Raw genomic sequence first — 15235 nt, 5'->3', positions numbered from 1 at the left:
AATACGCTCGAAGAGGAATGTTATTCCAGAGACAAACGTTAACACTATTCAGATGTGATGTGGCAGACCATCTGGTTATAGTGATCCTTTTGTGTGAGAAAAGGTGTGCTTTGGTTACTCTGATAATTAAAAGGTTTGGCAAGTACCTGTAAACTTGGCCAAAGATACTCTCAAAATGAAAAGCTTGTAAGAGCTGCAAGATGCAAGCTTGTGTTGAAGTTGCCCCACATGAATGGCAAATGTGGTGATTGTTAGGTTGGTTGCCATTTCATGTGCAACAAATGGATGACACCAACCATTGACTATAGGTAGCCACCATTGTTGAATGAACTAGAGTTGGTGGCCACCATTGTTGAATGAGCTAGAGTTGGTAGCCACTAATATTGACAACAAACCAAGAATAACCTCCATGAATGCCTATAAATAGAGGTATATGTTAGAGAGAAAAATGAGAGATGTAGTAGAGCCAAATATGTGAGAAATGTAGGAGAGAGTGTGCTGCCAAGGACATCAAGCAGTAGCTGCCATTGCAGCACTGCAAAGAGAGAAAAGAGTGAGGTTGAGAGTTGTTAAAAGAGAGAATGATTCCTCCTCCTCTATTGTTGTAAATCTTGTTCTCTCCTTACATAATGAAATGAGTTCTCCCGTGGATGTAGCTGGTTTTGCCGAACCACGTTAAATATTATATCAGCGTGCTTGACCTCCTATGAGCAAGTATCAGAACATCACCGATCGAAATTCCCAACAAAACCCTCTTAAGAGTTATCATTTTTTAACATCTTTTATGGCTTGAGAGAGTAATTGCAATTATGCCGTCAAGTCTGAGTTCAGTATTTTTGAACACCCAGAATCGGTATTTTACCACAGACACATGTCAACTGACCAATCTATTGCCCAAAATAACATACCCGTCTCTCCACAGAAGTGGCAATAAAGGGGTAAACTGACTCTACCGGCTTGTTTGAAAAACGAACAACAGATGGCGTTGTTTCCCCATAAAACGAAAGCTTCATCTTAAATCCCGTCCAGCTGTTTTATTACACGCATGGGGAAAGCAACAGATGGCTGGATTTAATGCTCAAATTCCTTAATCCTCACATGAATTCGATTGGTAAAGATTGTTTTGTCTACTGCAATGGTTTGCATCTTGATACTGCCTTAAATATAATGAATTTCACCGGAAAAAAGTAGGATCAGCTCGTTCTCTCTTGACCTGATATATAACCTACACTTTCTGAATTGATTTTACAACAGGTATTGCCAGAAAATTATCAGAAATGACTAGCTATAAATGATAATTATATGTAACCTGTTGGGCTAGCTCCTGAAAAAGATTTCCAGGTGCTACCAAGAAAATGTTGGTAACACAAATAATTAATAAGAAACACAGATTGAAGGCTATCATTTTATTACTCATAGAACAGACAATATGAACCTTTTCATATCTTCTTCGTTCAATAGTTTTTGCGACGTCCATCTCTACCATCTCATTACGTATAACTGGAAAAAAAAGAATATTCACTGCTTCTCCAGCAAAAGGATTTACAAGGTGAAGGGATTGGAAGGAGGGTGGACAACAGGAGTTCTGGACATGCTCACATCCCCTCTAAGCACATGAGGAGCCACTGTATCCTCCACGATCACAGGGTTAACCTGCACCACTCCCTCCGGTACTATCTTCTGGCCATCAACCTTAGCCAATGCCTCAAAATGCATCCTCAAACTCCCAGGCTTTGTCCTCTATTTAGGTATAGCCTCCAGACCAAGCCCATCTACTTCTTTCAATTTCTTCCCAACACCAAACCCTGTCTTAACAAATGTTTGAGCTGACACATCTGCCTCCAACAACTTGAAGGAACCTTCTTATTAGCCTTGGGACCCAACACAGAGGTAAGAAATTTCTCGAAACCAACCAAGTTCGAGTTTGAGCCATCCACAGAAGCGAATGGACACGTTGTAGTGAAATGTTTAGGAGTTAGAGCAGTAGTAGCTTGTTCCAAATCAACAGGTTGAGATTTTGCAGGAAAGGATAGCTCTACAACTCCAGGAGCAAGGCGCTTCAGCTTAAGTCTGTTATTAGAAGAAGGTGATGATGATATCAATATGGAGATGTGAGCGAGGGAGGCCCAACAATCCTCGGAGAGAGGAGCCGAGCTCTTTCCATGACGCAGCAGTTCAGCTAAGGTTAGAAGCCCAGAAGCAAAACCAGATCGAGTTCAATTTAGAGGCATTGGAAGATCATTCGGGTGACGCAGACTAACTGATCTCGCACCCTTCACCGGGACAACAGCACCATCTGCTAAAATGACTTTCTTCAAGACACCAGCATCCACATCATGCTGCAGATTAAAAAATAACAATAAATCTTTTCGGATTCCGAAGAAGTTTTTTTTTTTTTGGTAAGTGATCCCGAAGAAGTTTCCTATGGTAAACTAGGTGTGAAAATATAGCCGAAATCATGGTAGCAAAAATAAATTCTACCATTGAGAAGAACCCGGCATGAATTAGAATGAACCGAATAAAATGGAAATCAATCACATACCGGCAATGAAATGCGCATATCTTTGACATCCTGAACCCATATCCCGATGGGCCCAGCAATATGAAATGGAGCTAAAACAGGCAACCCATTACCATCCTTTTTTGGCTCCATCAACCCGTTTTCATCACTGGGTCTAACAGGGTCTTCAACTCTAAAAATAGGCAAATCAACAAACACCTAACGATTCACGTCCTCCAATAACTTGAACGGAACCACCTTATTATCAACCTCCACATTAAATTCATAAGCCACTGAATGACTCACGAGTGTTTTAAGCTATCAGCTTAACAAGAGAAGAGTTACAGAAGAAAAGTAGAGCAAAGAGAATGACTGCATTTGCTATGGTTTTTTCTTGCCCTTTACGTTTCCAGTACACCAACTTATATTCTAGTGTTTTCCCTCTCCAATTACAATTTTTCTAATTAGTTTATTCCAAATATTAAGGGTTAACTACCTTAAAAACTAACTACCTCAGAACTAACTTATCTCACATGATCAAATCAGCTAGTTTGTACAGCTATTTTCTTCACATGCCTTCCACATTCTGCACATGCTTAAATCTCCATCCTTTTTAATTGAAGACTGGCAACAATTCCCCTTGCTTAAAATGATTCTTGCCCTCAAGAATCTTGACAGAAGCCTGAAAACTGTTTACTAAGCTCATATAAATCTTCCCACATAGCGTTTTCATCGAACAGATTAGACCACGCACCATCCCCATTGTGGCGGCCATGTTACCTTTCTTCATTAGCTTTCGTTCTAGAATTTTCTACTACAGTCATCTTAATCTTCCCATATTCATCCATTGTAGGTAATGTAGTCACCTTAAGCTTGAAGTTTCTCCTCAAAGCCACACTTGTCTATCTATATGGTTTTAGTTTAAGGTAGATGGAATCTCCCACACTGAACTCTCTATTAGTCATTCCCCTGCTAGCCACATATTTCATCCTGTCTCTTACCATGCCTAACTGTCTTTGAAGAACCTGATCCATGTCCAACCTTAACTGCAACAAAGCATCCACTGAAACCACTAGAGATACATGTCTTGTGGCGCCATTCCCCTACTGGGAGTTTGGTATCCATACAGTGGCTGAAAGGGGCACATTTTAATGGATGAATGATAGCTGGTGTTATACAATCATTGGGAAAGGACAACCGTAAAAGCCATTTCTTAGGATTATACATCGTCATACTTCGTCAGCACTTTTCCAAACACTGATTCACCCTCTCAGATTGTCCATCTGTGTGGGGGTGATATATTGAGCTCAAGTAACTTAACTCCCAACTTTTTAAATAATTCCCTCCAGAACAAACTTGTTAGTCAAAACTGAAGCTGGGGTCCATGAAACTTACAGAAATGATCCAAGAATATTGGAGCAACATCCTGAGCTGTAAAAGGATGGGACGGTGTAATGAAATGAGCATATTTGATGAATCTATCATTTATCACCATAATTGTATTATTTCCATTAGATTTAGGTAGAGATTCAATGAGCATATTTGATGAAATGAGCATATTTGATGAATGAAATGAGCATATTTGATGGGACGGTGTAATGAAATGAGCATATTTGATGAATCTATCATTTATCACCATAATTGTATTATTTCCATTAGATTTAGGTAGAGATTCAATGAAGTCCATATATAGTGATGTTTCTCCATGTGCCTTCTAGTGAAGGAAGGGGATGCTATAGGCCAGTATAAGCCACTCTCTCTATCTTTGCTCTTTCACAAACATCACATTCCTCCACTAATTATTTAACCATTTGTTTCGCTGCATGCCAATAGAAAAATGCCTTCAACCTTTTGTACGAGTTCTGAACCCCTGTATGCCCTCTTGTGTGGGAATCATGTGCAGCACCCACCAATCTGTTTCTTAAGTCATCATTATTCTCAATCACAATTATGTTTTTGTATTTTAATACTCCATCAGAAAGATTGTCGTCGGGCCAACAAGAGCATTGATTAGTTTCTCAGCCACAACATTCTTCTATTTTGGATCATTGTTGTCGTAACCAATGTTTCGGCTATTCCTCAAAATTTTACTCTTTTTTTTCAAAATACAAAATAAAATAATAATAGTAAGGAGTTAAAAAAACTGGGGATGAGAAAGGATTTTAAAAATACAAAAATCAAGTTGTAATTTTAGATGAAATTATAAACATAATTGTACTTCATTATATCTAAAATTGCAGAGACAATACAGTTTCAGGGTCAAATTAAAAAATTATTAAAAAAATCTACATAAAAATTAAGTTCAGGAATATAATTAGATTTTTAATAGGTCAATTTGATTTAAAAGTTTAATTATATTCAAGAATTAATTTGAATCCAATTAAATGATTTAATTAGATGTAAGGACTTAATTATATTTTAAATGGTTCAAATTAATTTTATTAGGGGCTTAAATGGTGAAAAAATAAGTTTGGGAGTTCAATTTGGACTTAATTGAGAAAATTAGAATTTTAGAAGACCAAACTTAATTTTCACAAATTCATTTAGTTCAAATCAGGGGTAAAAACACAAGAAAATCAAAGTTTTGGGGTCAAGTATGAGTTAAATTAAAGAAATTCGCAATTAATGACCATTTTGAAAAAAAGTCGAATTATGAGGGCTCAATTGATTAAAATCATGAGTGAAATTGAAAAAAAATTAAAAGTTTAATGGCCAATTGAAGGTAAAATTAAAGAAATCCATAAATAATGACAAAAATAAAAACGGTGTTGAAATTCGAAGCTGACATTGAAGTTCGTTAAGGAAAAAATTGCATAAAATTAGAAGTTTAGGATCAATTAAGGGTGTAATTGATAAAAATCACAAATCAAATACTAAATTGAACATTACCAAAACAACTTCTTTTTTATTATTGTTCATCTTCTTCTTTTTCTTCAATTTTCAATGAAAAAACTACTCAAGAGGTACTTTTCAGGGGCATCACTTCATCTCTCCACCAAATATAACAAAACTTGTACAAAAATGATCACTTGACATCTGACTACACTCTAATATGACCATTTCTGATTGGTTAACACCATAACGGTCGTGATGCCACCCCAAAAAGGCCAACTCAAATAACTTTCATTTGACAATTCATAATGCCCACTTTAAGCCGATAGTTGAGATCTTTCGAGGCTAAATCAAGGGTCAAGATTTGATATCATTAAAGAAAAAATATGTATCTTCTACTCTCTATAAATGGGGATGAATTTCATGGCTCGTGTATGAAGAAAATCAGGTGTAAAGTTAACAAAAGAATAAGTCTCATTCCCTAGTTTTTTTCTTTATGTAGCTAATTTTCTCTATTCTTTTTGTCTCCACGGTGATCTCAGCCACTCCAACCTTACTAATACCGTGACCAACGGTAGCTCAACCTCCTCTACCAACCCATCCTCTCACCAATAATAGTAATAGCCGCCATTGCCACCCATTTCTTTTTTTTTTCCACCATTAGCTTCTTTTTTCTCCTGCATCTAACACTGACCACCATTTCTTCTACTAACTCCTCTTAAACCACCTGCTAGACCTCCTAATCAAAGTTGAAAATCCTATGCTAGGTGAGCTTCTTTTTCTTCCATCCTTCATTCCCCACTAAAACCTTTTTAGTTGCATGCAGAATGTGAATATTGATTCACCTTTTAAAATAATTAACTCTTAAGATGGATTAGACCTACTTTGGCCCAACCTATATAACTAGGTCTGGTTTAGCCCAACCCGATTAAGTTGGGCGGGACCAGTTTCAGTCTAACTCAATTTATATTTAATAATATAATAATATATATATAAAATGCCAATGGTCATTTCAAAATATTTGTGTTTTTCTCGTATATTTTTCTAATAATTTTGCATAATATCGAGTTGTAGACTTCACAGTAAGATATAGATCCATTATTAAAAATACCTACTTTTCTCCAAAACTTTTCTTAAAAAAATTAAAAATTAATTTCCTTTTAAATTGCTTTAATGCATACGGTAAAATTCTAAAAACTTTTCAAACATATTTTCTAAAAATTAGAACATTTTTATCATGCCTTATTTTTTTTAAGAAAAAACAAATATCATAACCAATTTATGATTATCCATTAGGGTTTGGTTAAAATACAAAAAACTCATAACAATTATTCTATTTAGAATGTTAGGAATTAGCTATATTTAGAAAATAAATATGATGCTATAATTTAAACTTTTAAACGGTTAGGATTTTACCCAACATGGTAGAGATTCTTTTATAAAAGGAGATCTACCTTTAACTATGAAAAAGATCAATGGATAGAAACACAATTTAGAAAAATAATCGAATAACAATGCAACTTATTTTAGGTAGGGTGCACTGGGGGTGATGTGTATTTTCCTTGCACAACTAGTCCTTTACTTAGACTCTCACAGATCATAAGTTTTCTAGCAACCATAATATTTGATAGGGACTCTTAAACTTTATAATCATAATTTTATGATTTTATAATTATACTAAAACCCTTTTCCTTTCCCAATACCTCTCAAAAGGTTACCTGTAAATCCTAAGAAAATCAAGGTTGGATTAAATTAAAGAAAATAAACTGAACTAAAAAGAAGTGGAGGCAAAATGAATATACTTAAAGAAAATAAGACCTAAATAAAAATAAGAATAATTATAGAGCATAAATACCCCTCTTAATAATAATAATAATAATAAATAAATAAATAAATAAATAAATAAATAAATAAATATTTGTGGCTATTATAAAGAAAGAGAATAGGGAGTTTTTGTATCCATTTTTACAAATCAAGAGAGAAACACAAAAATTCCAAGAACCCACCCAAGATTAAGGGTTATACATAGAATAAACATTGGTGGGCAAGGGACTAACAATAAAATTTAAATAAAAAGAGAAGGTGGGAGGGCCAATTGTCATTAGAAAGAAAAGGAGCAGTTGAAGATCAAAACCTTGATTCGTACCGGATAAGATGTTCTAAACATGATTTTATGAATCGTTTTAAAGTTGATTATAAATTGATGTCTAGATGTTAAATTATAGTTGGAGTCCTTAGACTTGAATTAAGAGAAAAGTATAAGTCACTAAATTAAATAACTTTATATGTTATATGTAAATCAAAAGGGTGACGAATTTGGATAGTTTTGTCTCTTCACTTTCAGAGGGAATTAGGATCAGGTTTCTTCATAGAAATTATAGTTTTGGATGTTGACTAACTAAAAAAATTAGTTTATAACCCTAAATATAGTTAAACATCTAAGGAGAGGTCGGACAGTAACAGTTCAATGTCTAGACAATAACAGTTCAATGTGTAGATAGTAATGGTTTAAAAATAAGACAATAATAATTCAATGTCTAGACAATAATAATTGGACAATAACAGTTCAATGTCTAAACAGTAACAGTTCAAAAACAAGATAATAACAATTCAATATCTAGATAGTAACACTTCAATATTTAGACAGTAATGGTTCAAAAACAAGACAGTAACAATCCAAATATAAAGAAAGGAATGATAACTATGGTTGGAAAAATAACGACAATATTAATGGGTGAAATGAGAACAACATAAAATATTAAGAAATGACTGAAAGAAAGACTTATTGGCTATTGATGTGGTTACTATAAAACACATCCTTGGGTAAGGAAAATCTATGAGATAAACCTGTGATTTGCAGGAGGGACCCCAGGTGTGGAGGAGCAGTAGCAGCGGGGGACCACGAGTAGAGCTTCTATTGCAGGTAGATGAATCGCACCTATACTTTCAAAGTTACATTCCATGATTTAATATATTATCAATGTGAAATGTGAATTGCTGAATGTATGTGTATTCAAGGTGAAAGTTTATTATGTGAATTGCTGAGTAATGAAATCATCGTTGATAAAAAAAATATAAGAAGTGTGATTTGAGGCATGAACTAACATACATTTAGTGTTGTTAGAATCTTGGGTAAGGGGATTGCCATGTTTGGACTAGTGTATGTTAAGATCCTGGGTATATTTAGTGTATGTTAGGATCTGAGTTAAAAGGATTGCCACATTTGGACCAGCATATATTTAGTGTATGTTAGGATCTGATTTAAAAGGATTGCCATATTTGGACCAGCATATATTTAGTGTATATTAGGATCTCGAGTAAGGGGATCACTATTTAATGGCTAGCATATATTTAGTGTATATTAGGATCTCAAGTAAGGGGATCACTATTTAATGGCTAACATATATTTAGTGTATATTAGGATCTCGGGTAAGGGGATCACCTTACATCGGCTCCTATGGGGTGATAACGATGATATTAGTGAAATTGATATCAATAATATGTTATGCAAAAATAATTATGTTTGATCTTATAAAGTCTGGAATAAAAGTTGATGATTAAAGAGGGAATGCTTATTAATAGTTGAATAAGGAAGAGATTCTAATGAAAAGCAGAAGAGAGAAGTAAACAAAATATGAATGCATGTTTTTGAAATTGTTAGATATTCATGTTGTTATATCTATTATGATATTCATATTTCAATAATATGTATTTTATTTCAGGATCATCACATGCATGACAGGAGTAGATCCTAGCTTATGTTTCCTTTCTTGTAATCTAGATTCTAGAGAGTATACCTTTATATTTTGTAAACATGAAAATGTTTGTAAAACTGAAATCGTATAATTAATATTTAAACTTGTATGAATGAACTTAACCCTGTAGTTCATATAACCATATTTAATGTCTATATTTTTTTATTCATCCACAATAATATTTTGTTATAGAATGTATATCATATATATTATGGTTGATAGGTGTGATAATATTTATGGAATTGAAACCCAGGATGATTGAGTCGAGATTGAGTTATGAGATATGAGTTATTAGAAATGTAAACAGGTGAAATGTTGTTAATTTGGGACCTTTTAGTAAAGGGGGACTTTGTCGAAATTTTGGTAAATGATAATACGAAGACCATAAATAAAAAATTTTTCTCTATTTTTTGGTTGACATGAGATTGTCGCTTTTATCCCGATATAAGGGTAAGATGTTACATTACAGACGCCATTTGATGTTGCCCCGCGATAATTGTTATATGAGCCATTGATTTTTATAGACTAAAATGGAACCACTACTGCCATACCATAATTACCACCTTGTTAGTCTTCACTTAATTGTTTTGAATTCGAGATTAAGTCAACATTCCTTAACAAGGTATTGACCATTATATTTTCCTTTTTTTTCTCTATATTATATGACATATCCCAGCTCCATCAACTTAGTTACCCTTTTTCTTTACAATGGAGTGTGATTCTTCTACTCTAGCAGGTATTTTAGATTTGCATGATTAGTCTTGATGAGGAATTAGTCACGTTGTAAATAATGTCTCAATCTTTCTACAACCATTAAAATAATCATGATTTCCTTTTTATAAATCAATAATTTTATATGTTTCACACTTAATGCCTTATTAATATAGGCTATAGGTCATCCTTCTTGGCTTAATACATCTCTCAACCCTATAGTACATGCATTTGTCTCCAAGATGAACATCTTATGAAAATTTAATAAAGCTAAAATAAAAGTCTGATACAAAGCCTTTTTGAGTTGTTCAAATGTTTTTTTAGTATTAGTATTCCATTTAAAACTATTCTTTTTTAGTAAGTTAGTGAGTTATTTGCTAATGATGCTAAAGTTCTTGATAAACTTTCCATAATAGCTTGCTAGTCCCAATAAGCCTTTTAGTCCTTTAAATTTTTTTTTGGAACAGGTTAATTGTTTAAATCGTTAATATATATTGGATAAGTTCCAACTTATTTAGAAAAAATAATGTGCCCAAGATGCTCTACTTTGTCTTCATAAAATATGCACTTAGATCGTTTGGCAAACAATTGATTATTATATAATGCTTCCAAAACAGCTCTATAATGAGTAATGTATAAGTTCAATGTTGAGTTATATATCAATATATCATAAAAAAAATATCTTTGTAAATAAGGTTCCAACATATTATTCATTAAAGCTTGAAAGGTAGCAAGGGTATTTGTTAAATTGAAAGACATTAACTTTAACTTGTAATGTACATAATGAGTTTTAAAGATTGCTTTCTCTATATATTCATCACATATCCTTAATATGAGATAGCTTAACCTCAAATCTAGTTTTGAGAAGAACTTTGATCCATTCAACTCGTCCATCAATTCATCAATGAGAGGTATCATAAACTTTTTTTTATATTGTGATATTGTTCAGTTTCCTGTAATCCATGTAGAACCTTTATGTTCCATCCTTCTTCTTAACTAGTATAACTGGTGATGCAAAGGGGCATTAATTGTGCTAGATAATTCCATTTGACAATATTTCCTTTACTACTCAATTTCCTCTTTATGAATGAAAAAACTGTTGTAAGGTCAGATGTTAACTGGTTACACCCATGGAACCAGAGGAATTTTATGATCTGGCCTCCTCACTGATGGTAATTGCTTAGGTTCATCGAAGATAGACTGAAACCAATCACTTGAGAGTTCCTTCTATTTGACCTTTCGACAATGCCTCTACTTTTGTATTTTCAATCTTCTTGTTTGGTTTTTATGAGACTGATATTGAAAATAATTACTAAACAAAACCAAACAAAGCCTCATTTAATTTTTTATGAACTTTAATTGATAGTATCATTTTTAATATAACTTCTTACACTATCCTTTTTAACTTTATTGGTTTTTTTTTCTTCTAAAAGAGATCTTCATCTTGATAAAATCAAATAAGATAGGAGAATACCTTCTTAACTAATATACTTTTATGATCATGTCATCTCTTCCTAACTGTAATAACTTTAAGTAAGCTTAAAGTTGATACCCTTATATGAACCACTATTGTATTTGCTATTGTTATTTCTCGTGCTTTGTATTTCTAATACACCAACTTATATTCTAATGTTTTTCCTCTAATTAAAATTGTTATAACTACTTTATTCCAACTACGAACGACTAACCACCTTAACAATTAACTATCTCACAACTAACTAATCTCACACGATCAAATTAGTTAGTTTGTTACAACTATTATATATCTTCACAAGTCTTTCATATTTTGCTCATGCTTAAATCTTTATTTTTTTATTTAAAGATTGGTAATAGAGTGTCTCTCAAATCAAAACTTAAAATCTTAAAATCACCCATTTGAAGTCCTAAACCCTCCACTATCACTTCCTTTAAATCCTAAAACATGAAAAAAAATTGTTATTTAAAATAAGGGAAGGAAAGATGTGGTTAAATGAATTAATAATTTATGAAGTTACTTACATACTAAGATTGCTTTTGAACGGGGAGGGGAATTGATGTTTGGTATGGAGATCAAAGCTTCGGTTAAATATAAAATTATAAATATTAGTGAGACTAGGGTTATGTATCGGCTTGATGATTTTATAGCCATTAATAAACGTACTAGATGAGGGGATCAAACTAAAAGGGGAAATCAATAGATTGAGAATTGCATTTTAGAAAGGGGGATTTTTTTTCAAGGTTTATAAAAGGAAAAAGATTATAGATTAATGGAGGGTTTATGAAATGGTGACATGGAGTAAAAAGGGCCAATAAAAAAAAAATGATACGAAGGTGAAAGATGATTGGTTAAGATCTGTTGGTCTTCAGAGAAGGAATAAGCTTTATATTGACATGGGTTAAGATCTGTTGGTCTTTAGAGAAGGAATAAGCTTTATATTAACGTGGAAGAAATGAAGGAGGGTGGGGTACAAAGATATTTACAGTTGTTTTTGCATTGAATATTCGATTGATGTTAAATAAATGTCTGTCATTAAAAGAAGTAAGTGGAAGGTTTGATTACAACCAAAGATCTTTCTATACATTGTAGCCAAATACAGTATGCCATGACACCTTATTGCAAATTTCAAAAACAATATTTTCCAACCATGATACATTTTGTTACTGTAAATGATTAAGAGGATAAATATAATAACATCACTGACTAGTAATTATAAGTATAATATCAAGTAATAAGGTTGATGATGCATATAATTCAAGAAGAAATTTTATATAAAAATTACAAGAGCAAAGAAAAGGATCACCTAACATAATATTTGAAAGGAAAATGGTCAAAAACATTTTTATACATGTCCAGTGAATTTGATTATCTAAAAAAAAAGGAAATAAAGTTAAATGTATGATTTCGACAATATTATAAACAATTGAAGTATTTTTTTTTACTATAAAGACTCACAATAATAAGAAAAATCATGAAAAAAAATCTTATACTCAGAGTCTTAACCCATTCCTTTTCCCTCGTTGCTTAATTAACTAGTTTTGGAAACCCTTGATTGAATTGGTTGCTAACTATATCAGAGGGTTTCCCCCCCCAAAAGAAAACACTGTTGTAAATAGAAGAGGATAAATTAGTCATGTTAAATTTATTTTTGGAATGACTCACAAGTATTTGTTTATCTGTTTATATAACATTATTTGGTGTAATTTTAGTTAGTCATGTTAGAAACCCTCCTTCCTTGATTAACCAGGTTTAAAAACCCTTGATTGGATTGGTTGCTAACGATATCAAAGGCTTTTTTTCAAAAGAAAATGTTGTTGTAAATTAAAAAGGACAAGTTAGTCATGTTAAATTTATTTTTGGAAAGACTCATGAAGGCTTGTTTATTTGTTTAGATAACATTATTTAGTGTAATTTTAATTTAGTAAGTCTCACGCCACTCATTAGATGAATTTACAGACTTACTTGGTAACTTCATGATGTCTTGAAAAATCCAAATAATCTAGGAAAAGGGATTCCAGGGTGGCCAACTAATTGGTCATCCATTCTTTGTAGCAAAGGTAGTTGATAACTTATACTTGATACTTGGTAGGCTAAGGTGCTTAAGGCTAATACTTGCAAAAGATCCTCATTCATAAAGGTGGGGACTCTCTGATGTTTAAATAAATATTTTTATAAAAAAAATATAATAATTTTCTAGAGAGAGATGCTCTAAAAATATATATGTAATAAAAAATAAAGATTATAAATATCTATTCTAAAGGTCTCATTATATATTTATAACTTATAAGTTTTGTTCTTTTATAGAGATGGGTGACTAAATAGTAATTTTATCTTTATGATATTTTAAGTTGTATTGTGAGTTGTATTCCACTTATTTTATCCAACAAAAAAATAGAGACATGACGAGCTATGAAAGATTTTAATACACCTAATGGTGTTGATAAAATATAGATTTGTTTAATTAAACTATATGTTGAGAAATAAATTCTTTAAGATTTTAGGAAAAAATCTATGAAATTAATGGTGTTAGATTCATGTATTATATTTGAACCCATGGTTATGATGAATTTGGCCATGCCCAGGCTATGACAACAAAAATCCTCAAGCTCGACACTTTCAGAATACACTTGTTAGACCCACTTTTTTTGCCTGAAAATTCATTAAGCCAAGCTATTAAGCTTGGCAACACTTGTTGGACCCATGAGTTAGGTTTGATAGGCATTAAAATTAGATTACTCATAGACTTAACATACTACTAGGCTTAAATATTGGGTCTAACGCCATCTACCATATCCAAGTGTTGGGTTTGATAGATGTTGTTACACCTAAACATGGTATTAGTGCTGTCAGTCCCTAACATATGTTTAGCATTGGCCATACTCGACATTCTAGAGACTTAGCACACTTTCAAGTCCAAGTATGGCTGGGTTTGGCTAGTGTCAAACCCAACATGTTTAAGTTTTAAGTTTGATATACTGTTGAGTCTGACATTGACCAAACCTAACGTGTTCAAGGCTTGACACACTACAAAGCCAAATCATAATTGGATTTGATTAGCACCAAACTTAATCAACTTTTGAATCTGACTTTAATCAGACTTAAACGTGTCTTAGAGTGTGTTTATATTCTCATTGCACCAGTAATTTAAAAGAATTATATCTATATTTTTTTATTCAATATTTTTTAATAAAAATATATAAAGATATAGACAAAATCTTGTTTCATTGTAACACATCTGGTTGGTAAGAATATCTTCTCTCAAAGGAATGTGCCGATGTGTTTGGTATTGAAGTTGTTGTTATAGTTGTAGTTTTAAAAAAAATATTTTATAAAAATTACTTTTAGTTGAGATTGGTTTGGAATTAAAATATATGTTTGGTTAAAACTGTGGTTGAAATTGAAGTTAAACAAAAAGTAATTTAATGTGTTTGGTTAAAAAAATGTTTTTCAAATTGAGGTTATAAAATAATATATATATATATATATGATTTTTAATTTAAATATTATATATTTAACTATTCTTATTACATCATAAAATAAATAATATTGATATCAAATATTTTTTTTATTATTCCATTAAATTATGTGCAATGTCATCACATGCGAAATCTATCTAATAAAAACTATATTTTTCATGGTTTTTTATGCTCGCAATAACAAAAACTGATTTTTTTAAATTTATATAGTGTTATTAAATAATAAAGATTGTGATATCTTTATTATTATAATTACGATCAAATTTCACAAATATTACGTCATCATGCGATATCTTTCTAATTTATGTAGTGTTATTAAATAATATTAAATACTAGTTTTTTGAGTAAAACATAGTTTTTTTTTTAAATTACAATTTTATTACGTACAAAAGTTATTTAACAAGCAGAATTATAGTTTCTATGTTTTTTGAGTGTGCAATAAAATTAGATAAAATATTATCAGGAATAAAATTGAGATTACACC

General features: G+C 31.9%; 1 pseudogene; it reads right to left on the bottom strand.

Moving 5' to 3' along the window:
• Positions 1 to 1191: 1191 nt before the first annotated feature.
• Positions 1192 to 3348, bottom strand: LOC105129874 (uncharacterized; annotated as a pseudogene).
• Between the last annotated feature and the right edge of the window lie 11887 nt (positions 3349 to 15235).

Source organism: Populus euphratica, unplaced genomic scaffold (assembly GCF_000495115.2).
Source record: "Populus euphratica unplaced genomic scaffold, PopEup_1.0 scaffold34.1, whole genome shotgun sequence".
Taxonomy (NCBI): Eukaryota; Viridiplantae; Streptophyta; class Magnoliopsida; order Malpighiales; family Salicaceae; genus Populus; species Populus euphratica.
The sequence above is the reverse complement of the archived record's forward strand: the minus strand, read 5'-3'. Positions and strand labels throughout refer to the sequence as shown.